The following is a 26427-nucleotide window of genomic DNA, read 5'->3' on the forward strand; positions in this document are numbered from 1 at the left end:
CATTCCCACCAACAGTGAAAGAGGGCTCCCTTTTCTCCACATGCTCTCCGGCATTTATTGTTTGTAGATTTTTTGATAATGGTCATTCTGACCTGTGTGAGGTGATACCTCATTGTGATTTTGATTTGCATTTCTCTAATAATTAGTGATGTTGACCATCCTTTCATGTATTTGTTGGCAATCTGTATACCTTCTTTGTAGAAATGTCTATTTAGGCCGTCTGCCCATTATTGGATTGGGTTGTTTGTTTTCCTGATATTAAGCTGCGTGAGCTGCTTCAAAACTTTGGAGATTAATCCTTTGTCAGTCGCTTCATTTGCAAACATTTTCTCCCATTCTGAGGGTTGTCTTTTCCTTTTGTTTATGGTTTCCTTTGCTGTGTAAAAGCTTTTAAGTTTCATTAGGTCCCATTTGTTTATTTTTGGTTTTATTTCCATTACTCTAGGAGGTGGATCAAAAAAGATCTTGCTGTGATTTATGTCAAAGAGTGTTCTTCCTATGTTTTCCACTAAGAGTTTTATAGTGTCTGGTCTTACATTTAGGTCGCTAATCCATTTTGAGATTATTTTTGTGTATGGTGTTAGGGAGTGTTCTAATTTCATTCTTTTACATGTAGCTGTCCAGTTTTCCCAACACCACTTATTGAAGAGACTGTCTTTCCTCGCTTGTATATCCTTGCCTCCTTTGTCACAGACTAGTTGACCATATGTGCGTGGGTTTATTTCTGGGCTTTCTATATTGTTCCATTGATCTATATTTGTGTTTTTGTGCCAGTACCATATTGTCTTGATGACTGTAGCTTTGTGGTATAATCTGAAGTCAGGGAGTCTGATTCCTCCAGCTCCGTTTTTTTCCCTCAAGACTGCTTTGGCTGTTCGGGGTCTTTTCTGTCTCCATACAAATTTTAAGACTTTTTGTTCTAGTTCTATAAAAAATGCCATGGTAATTTGATAGGGATTGCATTGAATCTGTAGATTGCTTTGGGTAGTACAGTCATTTTCACAATATTGATTCTTCCAATCCAAGAACATGGTATATCTCTCCATCTGTTGGTATCATCTTTAATTTCTTCCACCAGTGTCTTATAGTTTTCTGCATATAGGTATTTCATCTCCCTAGGTAGGTTTATTCCTAGATATTTTATTTGTTTTGTTGCACTGGTAAATGGGAGTGTTTCCTTAATTTCTCTTTCAGAATTTTCATCATTAGTATATAGGAATGCAAGAAATTTTGGTGCATTAATTTTATATCCTGCAACCTTACCAAATTCATTGATTGGCTCTAGTAGTTTTCTGGTGGCATCTTTAGGATTCTCTATGTATAGCATCATGTCAGCTGCAACCAGTGACAGTTTTACATCTTCTTTTCCAATTTGTATTCCTTTTTTTTTTTTTTGTGGTACGTGGACCTCTCACTGTTGTGACCTCTCCCGTTGCAGAGCACAGGCTCCGGATGCACAGGCTCAGCAGCCATGGCTCACGGGCCTAGCCGCCCCATGGCATGTGGGATCTTCCTAGACCAGGGCACGAACCCATGTCCCCTGCATCGGCAGGCGGACTCTCAACCACTGCACCACCAGGGAAGCCCCTGTATTCCTTTTATTTCTTTTTCTTCTCTGATTCCCATGTCTAGGACTTCCAAAACTATGTTGAATAATAGTGGTGAAAGTGGACATCCTTGTCTTGTTCCTAACCTTAGAGGAAATGCTTTCAGTTTTTCACCATTGAGAATGATGTTTGCTGTGGGTTTGTCATATATGACCTTTATTATGTTGAGGTAAGTTCCCTCTATGCCAACTTTCTGGAGAGTTTTTATCATAAGTTGAATTTTGTCAAAAGCTTTTTCTGTGTATATTGAGATGATCATATGGTTTTTCTTCTTCAGTTTTTTAATATGGTGTATCACATTGATTGATTTGCATATATTGAAGAATCTTAGCATTCCTGGGATAAATCCCACTTGATCATGGTGTATGATCCTTTTAATATGTTGTTGGATTCTGTTTGCTAGTATTTTTTTGAGGATTTTTGCATCTATATTCATGAGTGATACTGGTCTGTAATTTTCTTTTTTTTGTAGTATCTTGTTCTGGTTTTGGTATCAGGGTGATGATGGCCTCATATAATGAGTTTCGGAGTGCTCCTTCCTCTGCAATTTTTTGGAAAAACTTGAGAAGGATGGGTGTTAGCTCTTCTCTAAATGTTTGATAGAATTCACCTGTGACGTCATCTGGTCCGGACTTTTGTTTGTTGGAAGATTTTTAATCACAGTTCAATCTCATTACTTGTGATTGGTCTGTTCATATTTTCTATTTCTTCCTGCTTCAGTTTTGGAAGGTTATACCTTTATAAGAATTTGTCCATTTCTTCCAGGTTATCCATTTTATTGGCATCGGGTTGCTTGTAGTAGCCTCTTAGGATGCTTTGTATTTCTGCAGTGTCTATTATAACTTCTCCTTTTTCATTTCTAATTTTATTGATTTGAGTCCTCTCCCTCTTTTTCTTCATGAGTTTGGCAAAAGGTTCATCAATTTTGCTTATTTTCTCAAAGATCCAGCTTTTAGTTTTATTGATCCTTGCTCTTGTTTTCTTTGCTTCTATTTCATTTATTTCTGCTCTGATCTTTATGACTTCTTTCCTTTTGCTAACTTTGGGTTTTGTTTGTTCTTCTTTCTCTAGTTCCTTTAGGTGTAAGGTTAGATTGTCTACTTGAGATTTTTCTTGTTTCTTGAGGTAGACTTGAATAGCTATAAACTTCCCTCCTAGAACTGCTTTTGCTGCACCCCATAGGTTTTGGATCATCGTGTTTTCATTGCCATTTGCCTCTAGGTATTTTTTGATTTCCTCTTTGATTTCTTCAGTGATCTCTTGGTTATTTAGTAACGTATTTTTTAGCCTCCATGTGTTTGTGATTTTTACATTTTTTCCCTGTTGATTTCTAATCTCATAGCATTGTGGTCAGAGAAGATGCTTGATATGATTTCAATTTTCTTAAAATTTACCAAGGCTTGATTTGTGACCCAAAATGTGATCAATCCTGGAAAATTCTCCATGTGCACTTGAGAAGAAAGTGTAATCTGGTGTTTTTGGATGGAATATGCTATAAATGTCAATTAAATCTATCTGCTGTATTGTGTCATTTAAAACTTGTGTTTCCTTATTAATTTTCTGTCTGGGTGATCTGTCCATTGGTGTAAGTGAGTTGTTAAAAGTCCCCCACTGTTATTGTCTTACTGTTGATTTCCTCTTTTATAGCTGTTAGCATTTGCCTTATGTATTGAGGTGCTCCTATGTTGGGTGCATATATATTTATAATTGTTATATCTTCTTCTTGGATTGATCCCTTCATCATTATGTACTGTCCTTCCTTCTCTCGTAGCATTCTTTATTTTAAAATCTATTTTATCTGATATGAGCATTGCTACTCCAGCTTTCTTTTGATTTCCTTTTGCATCGAATATCTTTTTCCATCCCCTCACTTTCAGTCTGTATGTGTCCCTAGGTCTGAAGTGGGTCTCTTGTAGACAGCATATATATGGGTCTTGTTTTTGTATCCATACAGCAAGCCTGTGTCTTTTGGTTGGAGCATTTAATCCATTCACGTTTAAGGTAATTATTGATATGTATGTTCCTCTTACCATTTTCTTAATTGTTTTGGGTTTGTTTTTGTAGGTCCTTTCCTTCTCTTGTGTTTCCCACTTAGAGAAGTTCCTTTAGCATTTGTTGTAGAGCTTGTTTGGTGATGCTGAATTCTCTTAGCGTTTGCTTGTCTGTAAAACTTTTGATTTCTCCATTGAATCTGAATGGTTTCTCCATTGAATCTGATCTTTTTGGAATCCTTGCCAGGTGGAGTAATCTTGGTTGTAGTTTCTTCCCTTTCATCACTTTAAGTATATCATGCCACTCTCTTCTGGCTTGTAGAGTTTCTGCTGAGAAATCAGCTGTTAATCTTATGGGAGTTCCCTTGTATGCTATTTGTTGTTTTTCCCTTACTGCTTTCAATAATTTTTCTTTGTCTTTAATATTTGTCAATTTGATTACTATGTGTCTCAGTGTGTTTCTCCTTGGGTTTATCTTGTATGGGACTCTCTGTGCTTCCTGGACTTGGGTGGCTATTTCCTTTCCCATGTTAGGGAAGTTTTCAACTATAATCTTTTCAAATATTTTCTCCAGTCCTTTCTCTCTCTCTTCTCCTTCTGGGACCCCTATAATGAGAATGTTCTTGTGTTTAATATTGTCCCAGAGATGTCTTAGGCTGTCTTTATTTCTTTTCATTCTTTTTTCTTTATTCTGTTCTGCAGCACTGAATTCCACCATTCTGTCTTCCAGGTCACTTATCCATTCTTCTGCCTCAGTAATTCTGCTATTGATGGCTACTAGTGTATTTTTCATTTCATTTATTGTATTGTGCATCTCTGTTTGTTCTTTAATTCTTCTAGGTCTTTGTTAAACATTTCTTGCATCTTCTCAATCTTTGCCTCCATTCTTTATCTGAGGTCCTGGATCATCTTCACTATCATTATTCTGAATTCTTTTTCTGGAAGGTTACCTATCTTCACTTCATTTACTTGTTTTTCTGGGGTTTTATCTTGTTCCTTCATCTGGTGCATAGCCCTCTGCCTTTTCATCTTGTCTATCTTTCTGTGCATGTAGCTTTTGTTCCACAGGCTGCAGGACTGTAGTTCTTCTTGCTTCTGCTGTCTGCCCTCTGTTGGATGAGGCCATCTATGAGGCTTATGCAAGTTTCCTGATGGAAGGGAATGGTTGTGGGTCACCAAACCAGCTTTACAACAAATGGTAAAGAAACTTTTCTAAGCAGGAGACACAAAAGAAGAAAAAGACCCACAAACATAAACCCAAAACAATTGAGAAAATGGTAAGAGGAACATACATATCGATAATAACCTTGAATGTAAATGGATTAAATGCTCCAGCCAAAAGACACACACTGGCTGAATGGATACAAAAACAAGACCCATATATATGCTGTCTGCAACAGACTCACTTCAGACCTAGGGACACATACAGACTGAAAGTGAGGGGATGGAAAAAGATATTTCATGCAAATGGAAATCAAAAGAAAGCTAGAGTAGCCATACTCATATCATATAAAATAGACTTAAAATAAAGACTGTTACAAGAGATGAGGAGGGACACTAGATAATGATCAAAAGATTAATCCAAGAAGAAGACATAGCAATTATAAATGTTTATTCACCCAACATAAGAGCACCTCAATACATAAGGGAAATGCTAACAACCATGAAAGGAGAAATTGACAGTAACACAATAAAAGTAGGGGAATTTAACACTCCACATATACCAATGGACAGATCATCCAAACACAAAATAAATAAGGAAACACAAGCTTTAAATGACACAATAAACCATATAGATCTAATTGATATTTATAGAACATTCCACCCAAAAGTGGCAGAATACACTTTCTTCTCAAGTGCACATGGAACATTCTCCAGGATAGATAACATCTTGGGTCACAAATCGAGCCTCAGAAAATTAAAGAATATTGAAATCGTATCAAGCACCTTTTCTGAATACAATGCTTTCAGACTGGAAATCAATTACAGGAAAAAAACTAAAAAATCACAAATACATGGAAGCTAAACAGTGTACTACTAAATAACCAAGAGATCACTGAAGAAATCAAAGAAGAAATTTAAAAATACATAGAAACAAATGACAATGAAAACACAGCTACTCAAAATCTATGGGATGCAGAAAAAGCAGTTATAAGAGGGTACTCTATAGCAATACAATCTCACCTAAAGACACACAAAAAAATCTCAAATAAACAATCTAACCCTACACTTAAAACAACTAGAGAAAGAAGAACAAAGAAAACCCAAAGTCAGTAGAAGGAAAGAAATCCTAAAGATCAGAGCGGAAATAAATGAAATAGAAAAGAAGAAAACAATAGCAAAGATCAATAAAACTAAAAGCTGGTTCTTTGAGAAGATAAACAAAATTGATAAACCCTTAGGCAGTCCCATCAAGAAAAAAAAAGGGAGAGGACACAAATCAATTAAATTAGAAATGAAAAGGGAGAAGTTACAACGGACACCACAGAAATACAAAGCACCCTAAGAGACTACTACAAACAACTCTATGCCAATAAAATGGACAACCTGGAAGAAATGGACAAATTCTTGGAAAGCTACAATTTTCCAATACTGAAACAGGAAGTATTAGAAAATATAAACAGACCTATCAAAAGTGATGAAATTGAAACAGTAATTAAAAATCTTCCAACAAACAAAAGTCCAGGACCAGATGGCTTCACAGGTGAATTCTATCAAACATTTAGAGAAGAGCTAACACCCATCCTTCTTAAACTCTTCCCAAAATTTGCAGAGGGAGAAACACTCCCAAATTCATTCCATGAAGCCACCATCACCTTGATACCAAAACCAGAAAAGATATTACAAAAAAAGAAAATTATAGACCAATATCACTGATGAACATAGATGCAAAAATCCTGAACAAAATATTAGAAAACAGAATCCAACAGCACATTAGAAGGATCATACACCATGATCAAGTGGGGTTTATTCCAGGAATGAAAGGATTCTTCAATATACACAAATCAATCAATGTGATAAACCATATTAACAAATTGAAGGAGAAAAACCATATGATCATCTCAATAGATGCAGAGAAAGCTTTTGACAAAATTCAACACCCATTTATGATAAAAACACTGCAGAAAGTAGGCATAGAGGGAACTTTCCTCAACATAATAGAGGCCATATATGACAAACCCACAGCCAACATCATCCTCAATGGTGAAAAACTGAAAGCATTTCCACTAAGATCAGGAACAAGACAAGGTTGCCCACTCTCACCACTCTTATTCAACATAGTTTTGGAAGTTTTAGCCACAGCAATCAGAGAAGAAAAGGAAATAAAAGGAATCCAAATCAGAAAAGAAGAAGTAAAGATGTCACTGTTTGCAGATGACATGACACTATACATAGAGAATCCTAAAGATAATACCAGAAAACTACTAGAGCTAATCAATGAATTTGGTAAAGTAGCAGGATACAAAGTTAATGCACAGAAATCTCTGGCATTCCTATATACTAATGATGAAAAATCTGAAAGTGAAATCAAGAAAACACTCCCATTTACCATGGCAACAAAAAGAATAAAATATCTAGGAATACCCTACCTAAGGAGATAAAAGACCTGTATGGAAAAAAATTATAAGACCCTGATGAAAGAAATTAAAGATGATACAAATAGATGGAGAGATATACCATGTTCTTGGATTGGAAGAATCAACACTGTGAAAATGACTCTACTACCCAAAGCAATCTACAGATTCAATGCAATTCCTATCAAACTACCACTGGCATTTTTCACAGAACTAGAACAAAAAATTTCACAATTTGTATGGAAACACAAAAGACCCCGAATAGCCAAAGCAATCTTGAGAACGAAAAACGGAGATGGAGGAATCAGGCTCCCTGACTTCAGACTATACTACAAAGCTACAGTAATCAAGACAGTATGGTACTGGCACAAAAACAGAAAGATAGATCAATGGAACAGGATAGAAAGCCCAGAGATAAACCCACGCACATATGGTCACCTTATCTTTGATAAAGGAGGTAGGAATGTACAGTGGAGAAAGGACAGCCTCTTCAATAAGTGGTGCTGGGAAAACTGGACAGGTACATGTAAAAGTATGAGATTAGATCACTCCCTAACACCATACACAAAAATAAACTCAAAATGGATTAAAGACCTAAATGCAAGGCCAGAAACTATCAAACTCTTAGAGGAAAACATAGGCAGAGCACTCTGTGACATAAATCACAGCAAGATCCTTTTTGACCCACCTCCTAGAGAAATGGAAATAAAAACAAAAATAAACAAATGGGACCTAATGAAACTTCAAAGCTTTTGTACAGCAAAGGAAACCATAAACAAGACCAAAAGACAACCCTCAGAATGGGAGAAAATATTTGCAAATGAAGCAACTGACAAAGGATTAATCTCCAAAATTTATAAGCAGCTCATGCAGCTCAATAACAAACAACCCAATCCAAAACTGGGCAGAAGACCTAAATGGACATTTCTCCAAAGAAGATATACAGACTGCCAACAAACACATGAAAGAATGCTCAACATTATTAATCATTAGAGAAATGCAAATCAAAACTACAATGAGATATCATCTCACACCAGTCAGAATGGCCATCATCAAAAAATCTAGAAACAATAAATGCTGGAGAGGGTGTGGAGAGAAGGGAACACTCTTTCACTGCTGGTGGGAATGTGAATTGGTACAGTCACTATGGAGAACAGTATGGAGGTTCCTTAAAAAACTACAAATAGAACTACCATATGACCCAGCAATCCCACTACTGGAAATATACCCTGAGATAACCATAATTCAAAAAGAGTCATGTACCAAAATGCTCATTGCAGCTCTATTTACAATAGCCCAGAGATGGAAACAACCTAAGTGTCCATCATCAGATGACTGGATAAAGAAGTTGTGGCACATATATACAATGGAATATTACTCAGCCATAAAAAGAAACATAATTGAGCTTGTAATAAGCTGTATGGACCTAGAGTCTGTCATACAGAGTGAAGTAAGTCAGAAAGCGGAAGACAAATACCATATGCTAACACATATATATATGGAATTTAAGAAAAAGAAATGTCATGAAGAACCTAGCGGTAAGACAGGAATAAAGACACAGACCTACTAGGGAATGGACTTGAGGATATGGGGAGGGGGAAGGGTAAGCTGTGACAAAGTGAGAGAGAGGCATGGACATATATACACTACCAAACGTAAGGTAGATAGCTAGTGGGAAGCAGCCACATAGCACAGGTAGATCAGCTCAGTGCTTTGTGACCGCCTGGAGGGGTGGGATAGGGAGGGTAGGAGGGAGGGAGGGAGACGCAAGAGGGAGGAGATAGGGGAACATATGTATATGTATAACTGATTCACTTTGTTATAAAGCAGAAACTAACATACCATTGTAAAGCAATTATACTCCAATAAAGATGTAAAAAAAAATCAATGTGATACACCACATTAACAAATTAAGGAATAAAAACCATATAATCATCTCAATAGATGCAGAAAAAAGTTTTGACAAAATTCAAAACCCATTTATGATAAAAACTCTCCAGAAAATGGGCATAGAGGGACTTACCTCAACATAATAAAGGCCATATATGACAAAACCACAGCAAGGAGCATACTCAATGTTGAAAAACTGAAAGAATTTCCACTAAGATGAGGAACAAGGCAAGGATGTCCACGCTTGCCTCTCTTATTCAACATAGTTTTGGAAGTCCTAGCCATAGCAATCAGAGAAGAAAAATAAATAAAATAATACAAATTGGAAAAGAAGAAGTAAAAGTGTCATTGTTTGCTGATGACAAGATACTATACATAGAAAATCCTAGAGATGCCACCAGAAAACTATCAGAACTAATCAATGAATTTGGTAAGGCTGCAGGATACAAAATTAATGCACAGAAATCTCTGGCATTCATATACATCAACAATGAAAAATCAGAAAGAGAAATTAAGGAAACACTCCCACTTTCCATTGCAACAAAAAGAATAAAATACCTAGGAATAAACCTGACTCAGGAGGTATAAGACTTGTACTCAGAAAACTATAAAACACTGATAAAAGATATCAAAGATGACATAAACAGGTGGAGAAATATACCATGTTCTTGGATTGGAAGAATCAATATTTTGAAAACGACTATATTACCCAAAGCAATCTACAGATTCAATGCAATTCCTATCAAATTGCCAATCGCATTCTTCACAGAATTAGAACAAAAAATTTTACAATTTGTATGGAAACACAAAAGACTCCAAATAGCTAAAGCAATTTTGAGAAAGAAAAACGGAGTTGGAGGAATCAGGCTCCCTGACTTCAAACTATACCACAAAGCTCCACTAATCAAGACAGTATGGTACTGGCACAAAAATAAATATAGATCAGTGGTACAGGATAGAATGCCCAGAGATAAACCCACGTACATATGGCCACCTAATTTATGACAAAAGAGGCAAGAACATACAATGGAGAAAAGACAACCTCTTCAATAAGAGATGCTGGGATAATTGGACAGCTACAGGTAAAAGAATGAAATTAAAACACTACCTAGCACCATACACAAAAATAAACTCCAAATGGATTAAAGACTTAAATGTAAGGCCAGACACTGTAAATCTCTTAGAGGAAAACACCCTTTGACATAAACCACAGCAAGATCTTTTCTGACCCACCTTCTAGAGTAACGGAAATAAAAACAAAAATAAACAAATGGGACTTAATTAAACTTAAAAGCTTTTGTACAGCAAAGGAAACGATAAACAAGATGAAAAGACAACCCTCAGAATGGGTGAAAATATTTGCAAACAAAGCAACTGACAAAGGATTAATCTCCAAAATATACAAGCAGCTCATGCAGCTCAATATCAAGAAAACAAACAATCCAGTTAAAAAATGGGCAGAAGACCTAAATAGACATTTCACCAAGGAGGACATACAGATGGCCAAGAGGCACATGAAAAGATGCTCAACATCAGTAATTATTAGAGAAATGCAAATCAAAACTAAAATGAGGTATCACCTCACACTGGTCAGAACGGCCATCAAAATATCTACAAACAATAAATGCTGGAAAGGGTGTGATGAAAAGAGAACCCTCCTGCACTGTTGGTGGGAATGTAAATTGATACAACCCCTATGTAAAACAGTATGGTGGTTCCTTAGAAAACTAAAAATAGAACTACCATATGACCCAGCAATCCCACTACTGGGCATATACCCTGAGAAAACCATAATTTAAAAGGAGTCATGTATCATAATGTTCATTGCAGCACTATTTACAATAGCCAGGACATGGTAGCAACCTAAGTGTCCATCGACAGATGAATGGATAAAGAAGATGTGGCACATATATACAATGGAAAATTACTCAGCCATAAAAAGAAATGAAATTGAGTTATTTGCAGTGAGTTGGATGGACCTAGAGACTGTCATACAGAGTGAAGTAAGTCAGAAAGAGAAAAACAAAACAGTATGCTAACTCATATATATGGAATCTAAAAAAAAAAAAAAAAAGGTTCTGAAGAACCTAGGGGCAGGACAGGAATAAAGATGCAGATGTAGAGAATGGACTTGAGGACAAGGGGAGGGGTAAGCTGGGATGAAGTGAGAGAGTGGCATTTATATATATACACTACCAAATGTAAAATAGATAGCTGGTGGGAAGCAGCCTCATGGCACAGGGAGATCGGCTCAGTGCTTTGCGATGACCTAGACGGGTGGGATACGGAGGATGGGAGGGAGGCTCAAGAGGGAGGGGATATGGGGACATATGTATGCACGTGGCTGATTCGCTTTGTTGTGCAACAGAAACTAACACAGTATTGTGAAGCAATTATACCCCGATAAAGTTCTATTAAAAAAAAAAGAAAATAGCAAAAGACATGAAAGGCATTTCACCAAAGAGGATATACATTATGGCAAATAAGCACATGTAAAGATGCTCAACATCATTAGCCTTTAGAGAATTGCAAATTAAGACCATGATGGATATCATTACACACCTATCAGAACAGCTAAAATAAAAAATAGTGACAACACCAAATACTTGGGAGGATGCAGAGAATCTGGATCTCTTGTACATTGCTAGTGGGAATATGAAATGGTAGATCCACTCTAAAAAGCAGTTTGGCAGTTTCATAAAAATTGATATATACACTTAGCATACAACCAAGCAATTGCATTCCTGGGCATTTATCCCAGAGAAGTAGTTATGTCCACCCAAAAATCTGTCAGCAATCATTCATTGCAGCTTTATTTATAATAGCAAAAACTGGAAACAATCAAAATGCCCTAAAGCAAGTGAATGGTTGAACAGACTGTGGTAATCCAAACATGGATTACTACTCAAAAAATGAAACTATTGATACGTGGAACAACCTGGATGGATCTCAAGGGCATGATTCTGTGTAGTAAGAAAAAATGCAAAAGGTGACATACCATATGCTTCCATTTATATAACGTTCTCAAAATGACAAAAATATGGAGGTGAAGCACACATTAGTGGTTGCAAAGGGTTAAGGATGGTGGGGAGAGGAATGAGTGTGACTATAAAGGAGTAGCAGATGGGGGATCTTTGCAGTGATGGAATAGTTCTGTATCTTAACAGTGGTGGTGATTACACAAATCTACACAAGTGATAAGATAACACAGAACTGTACAGAGTGTATCAATGTCAATTTCCCAGTTTTGATACTGCACTATAGTTAGGTAAGATGTAACCATTGGGGGAAACTGGATAAGGGGTACTATATTTGCAACTCTCTGTTAATCTATAATAATTTGAAAATTAAGTTTTTTTTAAAATTAATATATGAAAGTTCACAGTGGCGAGAACCTGGGTTAGACTGGGTTGGGTTTGAATTTCTGGAATGGGAAAGGAGCAAGCACGTATTTTTGGTGTGTGAGGAGAGGGGGAGGGCAATTGGAACAGACATATGAATTTCAGAAGAAGTGGCTTACAATATTTCTTCCCTCTTGGTGGCAGGAAGTGCCTGGGAGGCTGCAAAATCCTGGAAAGCCTTAGGCTCCAAGTATTGCTTACACTGTAGTTCCTGGACCCTAGGTTTTCCCCCACCCCACCATAGGGTTACTCTCTAACCAGAGTGCAGCCAGCCCCTCAGTGCTGTGATACCCTAGAAATTAATCTGTGCTGGTCCTTGGCAAGTCTCTAGACCAACTTCTCCTTTGACAAATGGGGAGCTGAGGCTCAGAGAGGGGCAGCAACTTTCCCAGTGTTACACAGGTAAAGTAGTGCCTCAGGGTGGGGGATGCAAATAACCCTGACATCTGTGTGCAGATTGGTATTGACAATGGAATGGTGGGAGGATAGTAAGACAGGGTGCAGGGAGACCAGTTAAGGGCTATGGAAATAGTCAAGGTGTTGGAACAAGAGGACTCAGGATTTAGAGCTAGATTGCTTCAGGGGGCATGAGAGTAAGGGAGGTGTCCAGACTGATCTCAGCCTTCTGGCTTATGCACTAGTTGGATGGAGCCACCATTTTACTGTGACATGGGGTGGGGACAGGGACTACTCAAAATAACTGAATTTTGGAAACTATGGATTTCATCTCAGATATGCTCAGTTTGAGGTCCCTGGGAGACATTCAGGGGTTGTCAAGGAGACCCTGGCCTACTTGACTCTGGAGCGCCAAGAAGAGGTTTGTGTTGGTCACTGGAATAACCTTAGAACCAGGCAAATACATGAAAAGATGTCAAATTCCGTAATGCATAATGAGAACAGCTAAACCTAGTTGGTAAAGAAACACAAAAGGAGGAATTGTTTACAAAATTCCAAAATAGATGATCAGGTTAGAAAGAGGTAGCCAAAGAATTGGGCAGGGGAGTTATTAAAGTAACATTGATTCCTGCTGACACGTTAATAGAGTAGAGGTAGAAAACTGAGAGTCAAAGCCACCCTCTAGTAAACATACAATCAATAAAAAGTGTGTAGTTCTCGGGTCAGTTCAGTGACTCTCTACAGTCTCCCATTTTCCCAGCCAGATTGCGCCCTGACCCCAGTGTCTCCTTTATAGAAATTCTGGAGCTGTACCACCTCTTCTCACATCCAGCAGGGAACCAAGATTCAGGGCTGGGCAAACTGGCACAGGAACCCTTTGGTCCATCCAAGTCCACTGTCCCAGGTCCCAAGTCTGCTTTTATAGATCCATTTGCATGCTAATTTACATTGCTCTGCAAACCCTGGCTTCTTTAAAAGGCTAGTGCCTCTTTTTCTCTACCATTCTCTTCTCTTCACTCATACCCTTAAGCAATGCAGGCTCTAAAGATGAAACAAGGGATCCTCTTGTCTTTGGGGTCCCTAAGCTTCTGTATTTATTCAAAATTTATTTGTTGAGGTCTGAAATTCATTACGGAAGCAAGGCTACCCTTAAGGACTGGAGGTTATATCTTATTTTCCTGCCTCCATCCCCTTACACAGCCCATAAAAATGGGGAGGGGGGCACAAGCCACCTTCACAAGGGTTCCAGGCTAGAAGTTGAGCTGGTGGGGTAGGGGGAGAAAGATTGGGGTCCAAGAACTTATATATTCAGCCTAGGACCTAGCTTCCTAAGGAGGAGCCCAGCAATCAGAACTCTCTGCAAGTCTGTTGGAGTTACCTGTTTATTAGAAAACATGGCTGGATAATAGAGGTCCTTAACTGGTAGAGGATGTGTCCTTCTCCCCAACCTGGAGGTCAGGAGAGGCCTCATGGAACAACGATTTGGGGACTGACACACCCCTGGCTTTGTGGCACAGATGAGAAACAATTCATACATCTCCTGCCCTGCTGGGGAGACCTCAGGATAAGGAAAAGGCAAGCCCTCAGGTTTGGAGATGCCTCTTCATCAAAGTGCTTCTATATCCACTCTTTGCTTAAACCTGATGCACCAGCTGAGAGGCTACCTTGAGAGTCCTGAACCCTTATTTCAATGCATATTTTAAAATGGAGACCAGGTGATCCCTCTGTTCCCTCCCATTAGGTCTAATCAACCTGCACTAAACCACACTGCACACTGGGGCTGCCTCCTGAGACAAGATCATGTTCACTCAGGGACTCACACATTCCACTCCAGCTCCTCTGCACAGCCTCTTGCTGAGCACTGCTGTCTTTTTCTTCTGCTGCTGCTGCTCTTGTTGCTGATGTGGCTCCATTGGAATCGAAGCTCCCATACATACCCACCCCAGGGATACTCAAGACTCATACTAGAATCTCAGGGTGCCAAAGGTGTATGTGTTGTTCTGTACGGAACAGAGGAGGCATGACTGCATTAATACCTGTTGTCACCAGCCTCCAAGATGGCCCCCAGTGATGGTCCCCTCCTGGTATTCAAGACCTTGTGTCATCTCTCCAACATTGGATAGAGCTGGCCAAGTAGTCAGTAGGCTATTTCAGAAGTGTCAGTATGTCTTCCAAGGCTAGGTCATAAAAGACATTGCAGATTCTGCCTTGCTCTTTTGGATCACTTGTTCTCAGGGAAGCTAGCTGCCATGTGATAAGAACACTCAAGCAGCCCTACAGGAGGTCCATGTGGAAAAGAACTGAAGCCTCTCACTGACATTCAGCACTAACTTGTCAAGTGTGTGAGTGAGCCATCTTGGGAACAAATCTTCCAGTTCCATCAAACCTTCCTATTGGCCAGCCACAATATTGACTGCAACTTGCTGAAAGACCTCCATCCAGAGCCAGCCAACAAAGCTGTTCCTGGATTTCTGATCCAAAGAAACTGTGAAGATGATAAATATTTATTGTTCTTTTAAGCTGCTAAGTTTTGGCATAATTTAGTACACAGGAGTAGATAATTAATACAGTATGTTTTCACTTCTCTTTGGTAAATACCTAGCAGTAGAATTGCTAGGTCATATGAAAAGTGTATGTTAACTTCATAAGAAGCTACCAAACTGTTTTCCAAAGTGGTTGTCCCATTTTACCTCCTACCTACACCATATGCCAGTTCTAGTTCCTTTTTCCTAAGACCCACCTCACCAGAGATAAATAACCTTGCCTTTGATTATAGGACACAGGAAGGTGTATGACCCCAGTTGCACCAAGCTGTTATACCTTCCTGCCTATCTCCCCTTCTTTATGAACCAACCAGTGGGCCATTGCCAGGGTTGGGGTGAATCTCTGGTCTTTCCACAGGGCAGGGAACTACCTCCCAACTGATCATGTTCATGGCCTTGGGAATCATCCAGTACTTTAGAGTTGACAAAGCTCTTTTCCATACGTGACCAGAGTTCCTCCAGGCCTCACCAGCCCAGGCACACAAATGAGACTGCATTAATAGGAAAAACACACATTTCATGGACTTTTACCCTCACCTGCAGACCACGGGTGCTCCAGGGCCCCTCAGCTTGCCCCAGTTACTTCTGAAATTCCGCAGACTATCCCACATGAGCCTAGCACTAAAAAGCCAAGTCCTTAGAAGTCACATGGGGGCAGCACCTGTCCACTGCCCCTGTCATAGTGCCCTAAGGATCATAACTTTGGTTTCTCCTAAGTTCCATCTCTTCATCCTCTTCACTCCCCAGGTTGCCAACCCCATACCATGGTAGGTCTGAGTATCCTGCAGAATTTTGGAGAGGACCCTTGAGATAGATTCTATTGGTGCCCTTCCCAGATCCCCTTTCTCAGGCCAGTGTAAGTGTCCAGCAACTGCTGCAAAGGCTGTTCCCTTCTCCTGAGAATTGCCCTTGACTGATGTGTGACCCTGGGGGGTTATACTCCCTACCCTCCTCTCAACAACTGATTGGCACAGGGGGTAAAAGCCTGCCCTGCTTCCCTCAGAGTGGGACAACTCTCTGTCCATTCACGCCCCCAGAGTTCCCTGTGGGATCAGGGTGAGGCTAGACTCCAGCTAAGACTCTTTCCTTGTTGAGCATCTTCCCCTGCCCTGTCCTGCTTCCCTCCCTTCCTTTTATTCTTCTCTGAGAGCATGCCCTCAGTAAATCAGCCTCTTACTCTAGGAAAAAACACATGCTTCTCCCAACTTTGGGTTCAGAATCCTGTCCCAACAGTACTTAGGCCCCAGAACCTCACAAAGACCCTCATGAAATCAGCTCCTGCATCTGCCTCTCTGTGCACCTGAGGGGCAGCCCATGGGCCTGGCAAGAGTATAGATACCACACCATCCTTCTCCCTCTACTCTTCCTCATGCTGCTCCATCTCTCCCCCAGAAGCCCACCAACCAGCCACTATGATTCCGCCTTTGAATCATTTCTTGCAACACTGGCTTCCTGCTAGATTCCACCCACTAGGATGCCCACTGTGTATGGTGTACTCATTTGACCTTCAAAACAGTCCTTTTCAATCGCTATTATTAACTTTCCTATTCCACCAGTGAGGAAGCCAGAAGCAATTCACCACAAAGCTAATGAAGCTTAAGCTCACTAGCCAGAGCCCCTTCCAAAGTCCTGCAATTTTGTAATCACAGTTTTATATTCTTCTGCTTAAAGAGGGTTCCCAACTTGTAACTGCTCCAGGATCCACGAAACCTAACTCTGCTCTTGGAGAAACTGAGGCTCTGAATGGTGAGGCACTTGCTCCAGGACAGAGACTTGATGAACAACTGAAACAGAACTTGACCAAAGTTTGCTGCCTCCCAAGTTCTTTTCCTGTACCCCATCCTACAATGAATCCCTGAAGCTCCCCCAGGTCCACAGAGGTGATCTCCAGGACCCAACCCTTGGCCTCAGCATCCCCTTCTGCTCTGACACATTATTGTGGGAGCCTGACAGGCTAGAATGTGCTTGGGCAGAGATACATTTAAATATCAGGGTGGAAGAGTATCTACACACATGCCTTCAATGATACAGACACCCACAGGGCCTTACAAAGCCTGAAATAGGCCCTCTGTCTGCCTGTGTCTTCCCCATCAGCCCAGGTGACAGGCTGATAGAATACCTGGGATGGAGGGGTACGGGAGCACTGCAGAAGTTGGACTGTGTATCAGTTATATTTTCCTGTGTAGCAAACCACTCCAAAACTTTGTGGCCTAAAACATAACTATTTCGCTCACAGTTCTGTGGGTCAGCACTTTGGGCTGGGCTTTGCTGGGCAATTTGCTGTTGGCTCGGCTCCCACGTACATATGCAGTCAGCTGCTAGGTTGGGTGGGACCTGGCATCAGCTGGCACGAATCATCTCTCTTCTACTTGGTCTCTCTTATCCTCCAGCAGCCAGCCCGAGATTGTTCCCTGGCAGCTGGGCAGAATTCCAAGACAGTGAGTGGAATTGATCAAAACCTCTTGAGGCCTAGGCTCAGGACTTAACACACCATCACTTTTACCACATTCTATGGCCCAAAGCAAGTGAAAGACCAGCTATGATGGTTAATTTTTGTGTCAAATTGGCTGGGTCACTGTGCCCAGATAGTTGGTCAAACATTATTCTGGATGTTTCTGTGAAGGTATTTTTTTGGATGAGATTAACATTTAAGTCGGTGGGCCTTGAGTGAAGCAGATTGCTCTCTACAATGAGGGTGGGTCTTATCCAATCAGTTGAAAGCTAACCCCCTACCCTACCCCCCTACTCTCCCTTACTTCTTCCCCATGCCCTACCCCACAAGCAAGAAGGAATTCTGCCAGCAGACTGCTTTGGGCCTCAAATGCAACTCTTCCCTGAGTTTCCAGCTTGCAGCCTACCTGGCAGATTTTTGGACTCACCAAGTCTCCACAAGAATGTGAGCCAATTACTTTAAATCTCTCCTCAATCTCTCTCTATATAGATGGATAGATAGATAGATAGATAGATAGATAGATAGATAGATAGATAGATGATAGATAGATAGATGATAGATAGATAGATGATAGATAGATAGATAGATGATAGATAGATAGATGATAGATAGATGATTGATAGATAGATGATAGATAGATAGATGATAGATAGATAGATGATTGATAGATAGATGATAGATGATTGATAGATAGATGATAGATAGATAATAGATAGATAGATGATTGATAGATAGATGATAGATAGATAGATAATAGATAGATAGATAGATATGGAGAGAGAGAATGAGAGAGAGAAAGAGAGAGAGATCAACCTCCTGTTGGTTCTTTTTCTTTAGAGAACTCTGACTAATGCACCAGCCCAGATTCAAGGGATGAGGAATAGATTCCTTATGGGAGAAGCTGCAAAGCCACATTGCAAAGGGAGGGAAATGTTACAGCCATCTGTGCTGATTATCTATCTCAGTCTGGGTTTAGGAATGGGATAGATTGCATGGGGGTTCTGCTGGGCCAGTCAGGTGGAGCTTCCAGTCACCCCCCACCCCTAATTGGGTATCAAAGACTTCAGGAGCAAAACTATTTTCTAAGCCTCCCTGAGCAGGGAGCGACTCCACACTTGGATTTTGGAGTATGTCCCCCTGCTCAGACTAGGGGCTCCCTGAGGGCTGTGCTGTCTTTTACCATTTAACTCAGGACTCAAGGTAGAATGGAGAGTTCAGGTGGAAGAAAACTGTCCTACTCCCCCTGAAGGATGCAACAGGTTCTGAAAGCAGCCAATAGCCTGATTCCTTCAAAAGTCCCCCAAGGTGGTTGGCACCATAGCTAGGATATACAGGGCCCTGTAAGTGATCCTCAAGGGAATGAACAACTGAATGACTGGATTATTCTTTATTCTGAACCATGCAGCCTTCAGTGCTGAAGCCTGAGACATCTGCTCCCAGTTATGCAAAGTGTCCCAGGTCCCAAGTGACCAGGACAAGGAACACAGGGCTCAAACCTGCCCAGCCCACTTTGCAGTCCCTTTGAGTGCCCTCCACACTGACTCTGTCCTGTCTGCCTCTCCTCAGCACACCCTGCCCCCTCAGCTTGACCAGTGGACTACCTCCCAACTCCTGACCCCAGTCTGTCTCCTGCTTACCCCTTTCCAGGCTCTGCAAGCCACATATAGGCCCTTGGTAAGGAAGCCAAGTACTGCCGTATGTGCATGTCCTGCAGGCTCCCCCTTCCTCCAGACATGGCTCTGGGCTCTGGGTAGACTTGGGAAGTGGGGAGTATTCAGAGGAGTGAATGCAGCAGGTGGGCAGGTGGAACAAGTCAACCTATGAGACACCGAGGCAGGGCCTCTCCTGCCCAGAAGTCCCATGACAACAGGGACTGGCTAAAAACTAGTGGAAGACACTGGACCCACAAGCTCTGAGTTTCAGGCTCCCATTTGTCACAAACATGTTGTATGATTTGGGGGTATCACTTTGCTTCTGAGTTTCCCCATGTGTTGAGTGGAGAGGATAGCCATCTATAGCAGGTTTTATAGGTACCCTGCTCACTTCTTTGGGATCTTACCACTTCAAGAAGCTCCAGATGCCTCCCAACTGCAAGTCTGAACTGGAGAGCTTTCATGCCCAAGCTGCAGAAAGCCAGGTAGCAGGCTGCAAGTGCCAGGGAATTAACATCCCTTGGAGAAGCCCCCCATCTGTGACTTGCAGGAATTGGTGGATAAATACCCTAGCTCCCTCGCCCTTCAGACAGGATAATCTGTGGCATGTGTTCTACCCTGAAAGCCAGAGCTCCCCAGCAGGTTTAAGTTCCAGTTGCCCACAGCTGTAACTGGCTCCATAACACATTCTGTATGGACTGCTTTCCTCCCCTGTCTCACTTCCCTACTCCCTCCCAGTGCAATGAACTGCTTGCACTCAAATTCTTATCTCTTCTTTTGGGGGAGCCCTAACTAAGACAACATCCCAGCCCTGTCTGTGCTACAGTCAGCCTGTGATCAAGATGATGGCAGAGACTACCAGAATGTGTCTGACCTAGGACTAGGTAAGGGACTTCCCAGCTCTCATCTCTACTCTGGACCCAAATGCCACAGGGAGGTATCACAGAATGTTAGTGGGATGTCATCTGTCATTCAGGAATGGCAACCAAGGCCTGAAACTGAAAACAGGAGATGCTTAGTACCCATATTCTGAAATGAGCCACCAGTGAGTCACCAACAGCTGGGCAGCCAACTTCTGACTTACTAAGAGGCAGTACAACCTGCTCTTCCACTGTTCTACCTAAAGAGAGTGGGTGGGGTGGGGTGGGGTGGGGGTACACAGGGAAGTACACTGCCAGCATGACAGGATTTCTTCTCACTCCCTAAAGCAAGAGAGGGAGGGGTTCCAAGACAATCAGAATAGTCAATGTGCCAGTTTGAAAATTTCTCCAGACCCGGCCCAGCCCCTCTGTTCAGACCAGCTATTCTACATTCTGTCCATTTTACATCTCCAACTCATCCTTTCTCTCCACCACCATGATCCCCATTTGGGCTCCCGCCATCTCCTGCCCAGCATCTTCAGCAGCCTTCTTTCTGGCCTCTCTGTCTCCTCTCTCAGCTTCATGCCCACCCCAATCCATCCTTCTAAAGTGGATCTTTCTGAAACAGGCCATCAAACTACTATGGGCCAAAGGCTGCCTGTGGCCTGTTTTTGCACAGCCTGTGAGCTAAAAATGGTTTCTACATTTTTACATGTTTTTTAAACAAAAAGAAAAAAACTATGTGACAAAGATATTTCCAACCTCTGTTCTAAAGCATAAATCTCATCCCACTTAAAGGAGTAGTCTCATTCCACACACTCATCCCTACACGCCCTATGCCTGCTTTCTGTGCCTGAAACATCCACACTTCCTCTCCTGTTTGTCTGGTCAACTAGGTAGTTCAAGTCTCATTCTAAGTGTCCCTTTCACTGGACCTTGACCTATTGGCCTCGGACCATGCTTGACTTCTCCTGCTCTATTCCATATGATAGGGGTTGGCTCCTACAGCCTCCTGTATATATTGGATCACAGCTGGGTTTGGCCAATGAAGAGAAGATAGGAAGGCAAGAAGAAGGAAGATTCCAACGGTATTTCTTCCCAGGGTCTCCAACCATGGCTGGGTCTTCTCCACGGCTCCAGCTCCCACTGGCTGACCTGAACCTCAATAATACCATCTCCCAATTTCTCCTCTTCTCCAAGGTGGTAGCAGCTTCTTGCTGTTGCTAATCTCTGAGTTGCCCCTGGTAGACTTCTCAGCTCTTCCATTAACTGTGTAGCCAATTCCTTGCATTTAATTACCTCGGTTTAAAGCCTCGTATTAGTTTTCCTGGTAGGACTCTAACCAATACACCATTCCTCCAGGCACCACTGAGCCCAGGGGCCCAGGCGCCTGATACTACTCAAATAACACCCTTCACTCATTGCTTCAACAAGGAACTATTGGATGCCTGCAGTGTTCTAGAATGGGGGTCAGCAAACCACGGCCTGCTGGCCAAATCCAGCCCACTGCCTATTTTGGAAATAAATTTTTATCAGAACACAGCCATGTCCATTCATTTACATATTGTCTACGGCTGCTTTCAAAGGCAGAGTTGAATAGCTGCAAGACAGACTATGTGTCCCACAAAGCGGAAAATATTTACTGTCTCGTTCTTTCACAGAAAATGCTTTGCAGGTCCTTGCTACTCAAAATATGGTCCTGGGACCAGCAGTCTCAGCTTCACCTGGGAGCTTGTTAGAACTGCACCATCTCAGACCCTGCCCCAGACCTGCTGAGTCAGAATCTGTATATCAACAAGATCCTCGGGTTGATGCATGAGCACATTAAAGTTTGAGTAGCACTGTTTTAAGAAGTCACCCCCTTATCATAACACGCCTCATGCTTATCAGGAATTATTGACTAATTAACTGTCTTTCCTACTAGAGGGAAGCATAGGGATTATTCATGCATTGTTTTCCTTTGGATTCCCAGCACCTGATAAGGTACCTGGCCCATAGAAGATGAATGCAATGATTCTATGACAAATATAGTTGAAGAGAACCATGGAAACTAAAGGAGGAGAGAGCTTCAAAAAGAGCAGTTATTGGGACTTCCCTTGTGGTCCAGTGGTTAGAACTCGGCGCTTTCACTGCCGTTAGTTCCTGCAAGCCTCTGGAGCTGCCAAAAACAAACAAACAAACAAACAAAAAGAGCGGTTATTTTTTATACACCAAATTGAAAAATATCAGAAAGTTTGTTAACATGTGGCATTGAGAGAATAAGAGAAATAGGCCCTCTCTCACATTGTTAGCACAGCTCCTCTGGGGAGGTCAGTTTGACAATATTCATCAAAATTACAAATGCATGTATCCTTTGACCCTACATTTCCACTTGCAGACCTTTATCTTCCAGATAGACTCACACCCGGGAGAAGTAATAGGATACTAAGGTATTCATTGCACCACTAGCAGCAAGAGCAAAAGATTGGACATAATTAAGTGTCAGTCAAAAGGGATTTGCCCAGTCAGCTATTGTATATAATGAAATTGTGTGACTTTAATAAAAGAAAGGAGAAACTAGAGTGATGTCTAAGGTATGTTGTTAAGGAAAAAAAGCAAAACGCAAAACAGTATATATCAGACAAGATCGGGCATGTTCAGGGTGCTATGGCCATAGACCAAAACAGTATATAACAGGTAATATCCAAAATAGGGCAAGTAGAGAGAAGAAAATATATATACTTGCTTGAATATTCATAAAATATCTCTGGAAGGACATATGCAGAAACCAACAACACTGGTTGGCCATGGGAAGGGATACAGATGTGACCTCCAGGTGTGGCCTGGAGCAGATCCAGGCAGATCAAGGATGCAGAGGCAGTAGCCAACCTCCTGGCTTTTCTTCCTTCCTCCTTCTCTAATGGAGCCTACCCAATGTTCTCCATCCCCTGCCTTCCTTCCACCTGGTCAGGGTACCAGGTACCTACAGGCACCAGTGGATGGATAAATAAATACCAGCTATGAACAAACCTGGTTGCTGGGGACAGAAGTAGGAGATTTTTCACTGTCTACTCTTTAGTATTTTGTGAACTTAAAAAAACAAAACCAAAAAAAAGAAAAATCAGGAAAACCTACAGAAAAAAAGAAGTGTCAAAAAGTTTAGACATGTTTTAGATGTCCAGTCTAGAACCTTGCTACTCAAAATATGGTCTACACGCCAGCAGCTTCAGAATCACCTGAGAGCTAGTCAGAAATGCAGAATCCCAGGTCTCACCCCACATGGACTGAATCAGAATCTGCATTTGAATAAGAGCTTTAGGGAATTCAAGCACATGGTACACTCTGATACCCACTTGTCCAGGCAACCAGAGAACTCACTTCTAGCAGCACCACCTGGGTTGGTAGCATGGTCTGCTACTAATGAAAGAGCTGCATTTTCCCCCTAACTGGGGCTCCATCCTGGTGAGACAGCAGGGCCCAGGCTGTCCGCATTAAGAGGGAAGATTTCAGCAGCTCCTTCCAGGCCCTGGCTGGCCCTGAGCCCAGTGCCCTGGCGGCTCCCCAGCCAAGGAAGCAACTCACTTCCTCCTCCAAGAGCCACAGGGAGTGCTCAGAAGGGAAACATTTGACAGTTTTCCACTCCCCCAGTTATAAGCTCTTTCCAACACGAATAAAGATGCATCTGTCTGGCTCAGGTTTATTCATAAGTGGTATTTATTTATCCGTCCACTGATGCCTCTAGGTACCTGGTACCCTGACCAGGTGGAAGGAAGGCAGGGGATGGAGAGCACTGTGTAGGCTCCATTAGAGAAGGAGGGAGGAAGAAAAGCCAGGAGGTTGGCTACTGCCTCTGCATCCTTAATCTGCCTGGAACTGCTCCAGGCCACATCTGGAGGTCACATCTGGAAGCAGTGATGCCACTGGACTTTTCAGAGCAGCAGGCATAAGGAGGGAGAGAAGAGGAGGGAGCCGTACTGACCTCGGTCCAGACCACCCAGGAGTTTGCCTTTGGAAGATTAAGCATGGAGACTAACTTCTCCCACCACACTGCCCCCACTCTGACTCCCAACTCTCTGAGCCCAACATCTGAGCAAGCACAGAACAGCCATGAGTGAATGCCCCACAATGTGGCTCTCCTGAGGCTTCCCCAGCCCCAAGTTGTAGGGACTCTGGGCAGGCCATGCTCTCTCCCTCTGGGTCCTTTTTTTTCTCCCACCCCCTAATAGCAGCTCTTTCCCTCAAACCCTGAGTCTTCCTCTTTGCCCTTCATGCTCCCTCCTAGTGAGACAGGAGGGAAGGGGGCAGGGAACAACCTTTAAAGGAATGACAGAGCCATTGAGAATATGATAAAAACTTGTTAGAACCAAGTAGGACCAAAATGGTGGAAGATTCCACCTCCAGGAGAGCTTGAGGCTCATAATGCGCTCATTGTAATATATTATCATGCTAAATGACACACCTACCAGCACCATGACAGTTCCAAGGCCATAAAAGGGTAAAAAGTGTGCAGTGGCCCAGTTCCTGGAAATTCCTGTCCCTTCCCCAAAGTAGTTGGAATAATCCTCCCACTCTTTGCCTATGATATTACCCAGCCAATAAAAACTATCCATCCTATATTTCCAGGCCACTCTCACCTTCTGAGAGGGCTCATACTCTGTGGAGTGTGTATCTCCCAGGGCCGCTCTCACCTTTTCAGACAGACCATGCTCTACCTATGGAATGTGTTTCTTTGCTTTCACTTTACTATGGCTCACTCTTGAATTCTTTCCTGTGAGAAGCCAAGGACCCTCACTTGGCAGCTCATCCCAGGAACTTGCTCAAGATCTGGGATATGACCATCCTCTCACTCCCCATTTTCCTGCAACCTCTTTACAAAGGGTATTAATAAATCTATCTACTTCTTACCTTTGCCTCTCACTGAATTCCTTCTTTGCTGAGACATAAAGAACCTGAGCTTCATTAAGCCCTGAGACAAGTTGTGCAGTTTCAGTTGGAAGATTGAGGGTTCGAGTCCCATCTGAGGTGCAACTGGGTTCGAGTGAGTCCCATCTCTGAGGTGCATTTCCACTAGGTCCCTCCTAGCCACCATCCCTAGATGGCTAACATCTCTTAAATTAAAAATAAAACCAAGCCATAAAACCACTAATAAGTGTTCATCCAAAAGAGTTTACAAAATGCTTCCACATACTGTGCCTCTCAATTTATCGTCTAACAGCCCTACAATGTTAGAATTCCTCTTCCTACTCTATAGAGGGGAACATCAAGGCCAGGAAATGTTAAAGGGCTTAACAAGATCTCCCAGCCTATAGACAGCAGGACCCAATGCACACCTAAGCTGGCATCACCCCAAACCTTCAAGGCCCTTCCAGAGTAGGGCTCCAAATCAGACAGGTCTTTCACCAGCAGTCACCTGCTGACATCCTAGCTCTGTGAATGGTTTTCTCCCTTGCCTGGCCCAGTCAGGCCCCAAATTCAGAGATTTCTTCATTTCCTCTATTGTCCCCCATCCAGGTCTACCCAATCTTAGAGTCTGGGCAAACATCCTATCCTTCTCTTCCCAGTCACTACTGTGATTGCTTTCCAGCCAGCCTCCCTGCCCTTGGGGCTTTTCTCTTACTGTTTCTACCAACCACCCTCAAACTCTCTGTGATAAATTAATTGCAAACATGGCCACAATTATTATCTTCCTGTATCAACACCGTTTGCAATGTGACTTTGTACCTCCTCCCATCAAGAGGCAGAATCTATTTCCCCACTCCCTGAATTGAGGCTGGCCTTGTGAATTGCTTTGGTCAATAGAATATGGTAGAAGTGACAAAGTGCCAATTCTGAGTAGGCTTCAAGAGGCCATGTGCATTTCCACTTCTCCTGGAAATCTGTCCAACCACCACGTGAACAAACCCAGGCTAGCCTTCTGATGGATGAGAAACCAAGTGGCCCAGGACCCCCATTGGCCCAGCCAATAGCTAGCCAAATGCCAACCATATGATGAGGCCATCCTGAATCAAGCAGTCCCTAGCCAACTCATTAGGTGACCTAATATGCATGAGGGAACCACCATAATCAGCTAAGCAGCCCAGA

At 42.0% G+C, this 26427-nt stretch overlaps 1 long non-coding RNA gene across 4 annotated transcripts in view; it reads right to left on the minus strand.

The window, feature by feature from the left end:
• The window catches only part of LOC149747463 (uncharacterized), a 58377-nt gene that overhangs the window by 15706 nt on the left and 16244 nt on the right, over window positions 1-26427 (minus strand). For 3 of the 4 annotated variants that reach the window (XR_016387873.1, XR_016387872.1, XR_016387874.1), the window contains one exon: window positions 1-25454. This exon is cut by the window's left edge and continues 15706 nt beyond it. This is a non-coding gene — a long non-coding RNA (uncharacterized LOC149747463). The remainder of the gene's footprint in view (window positions 25455-26427) is intronic. The other variant, XR_016387875.1, reaches the window with a different exon arrangement.

This window comes from Delphinapterus leucas, chromosome 15 (genome assembly GCF_059928025.1).
Source record: "Delphinapterus leucas isolate spDelLeu-1000000601 "Yukka" chromosome 15, BTC_Dleu_Yukka2, whole genome shotgun sequence".
Classification (NCBI taxonomy): Eukaryota; Metazoa; Chordata; class Mammalia; order Artiodactyla; family Monodontidae; genus Delphinapterus; species Delphinapterus leucas.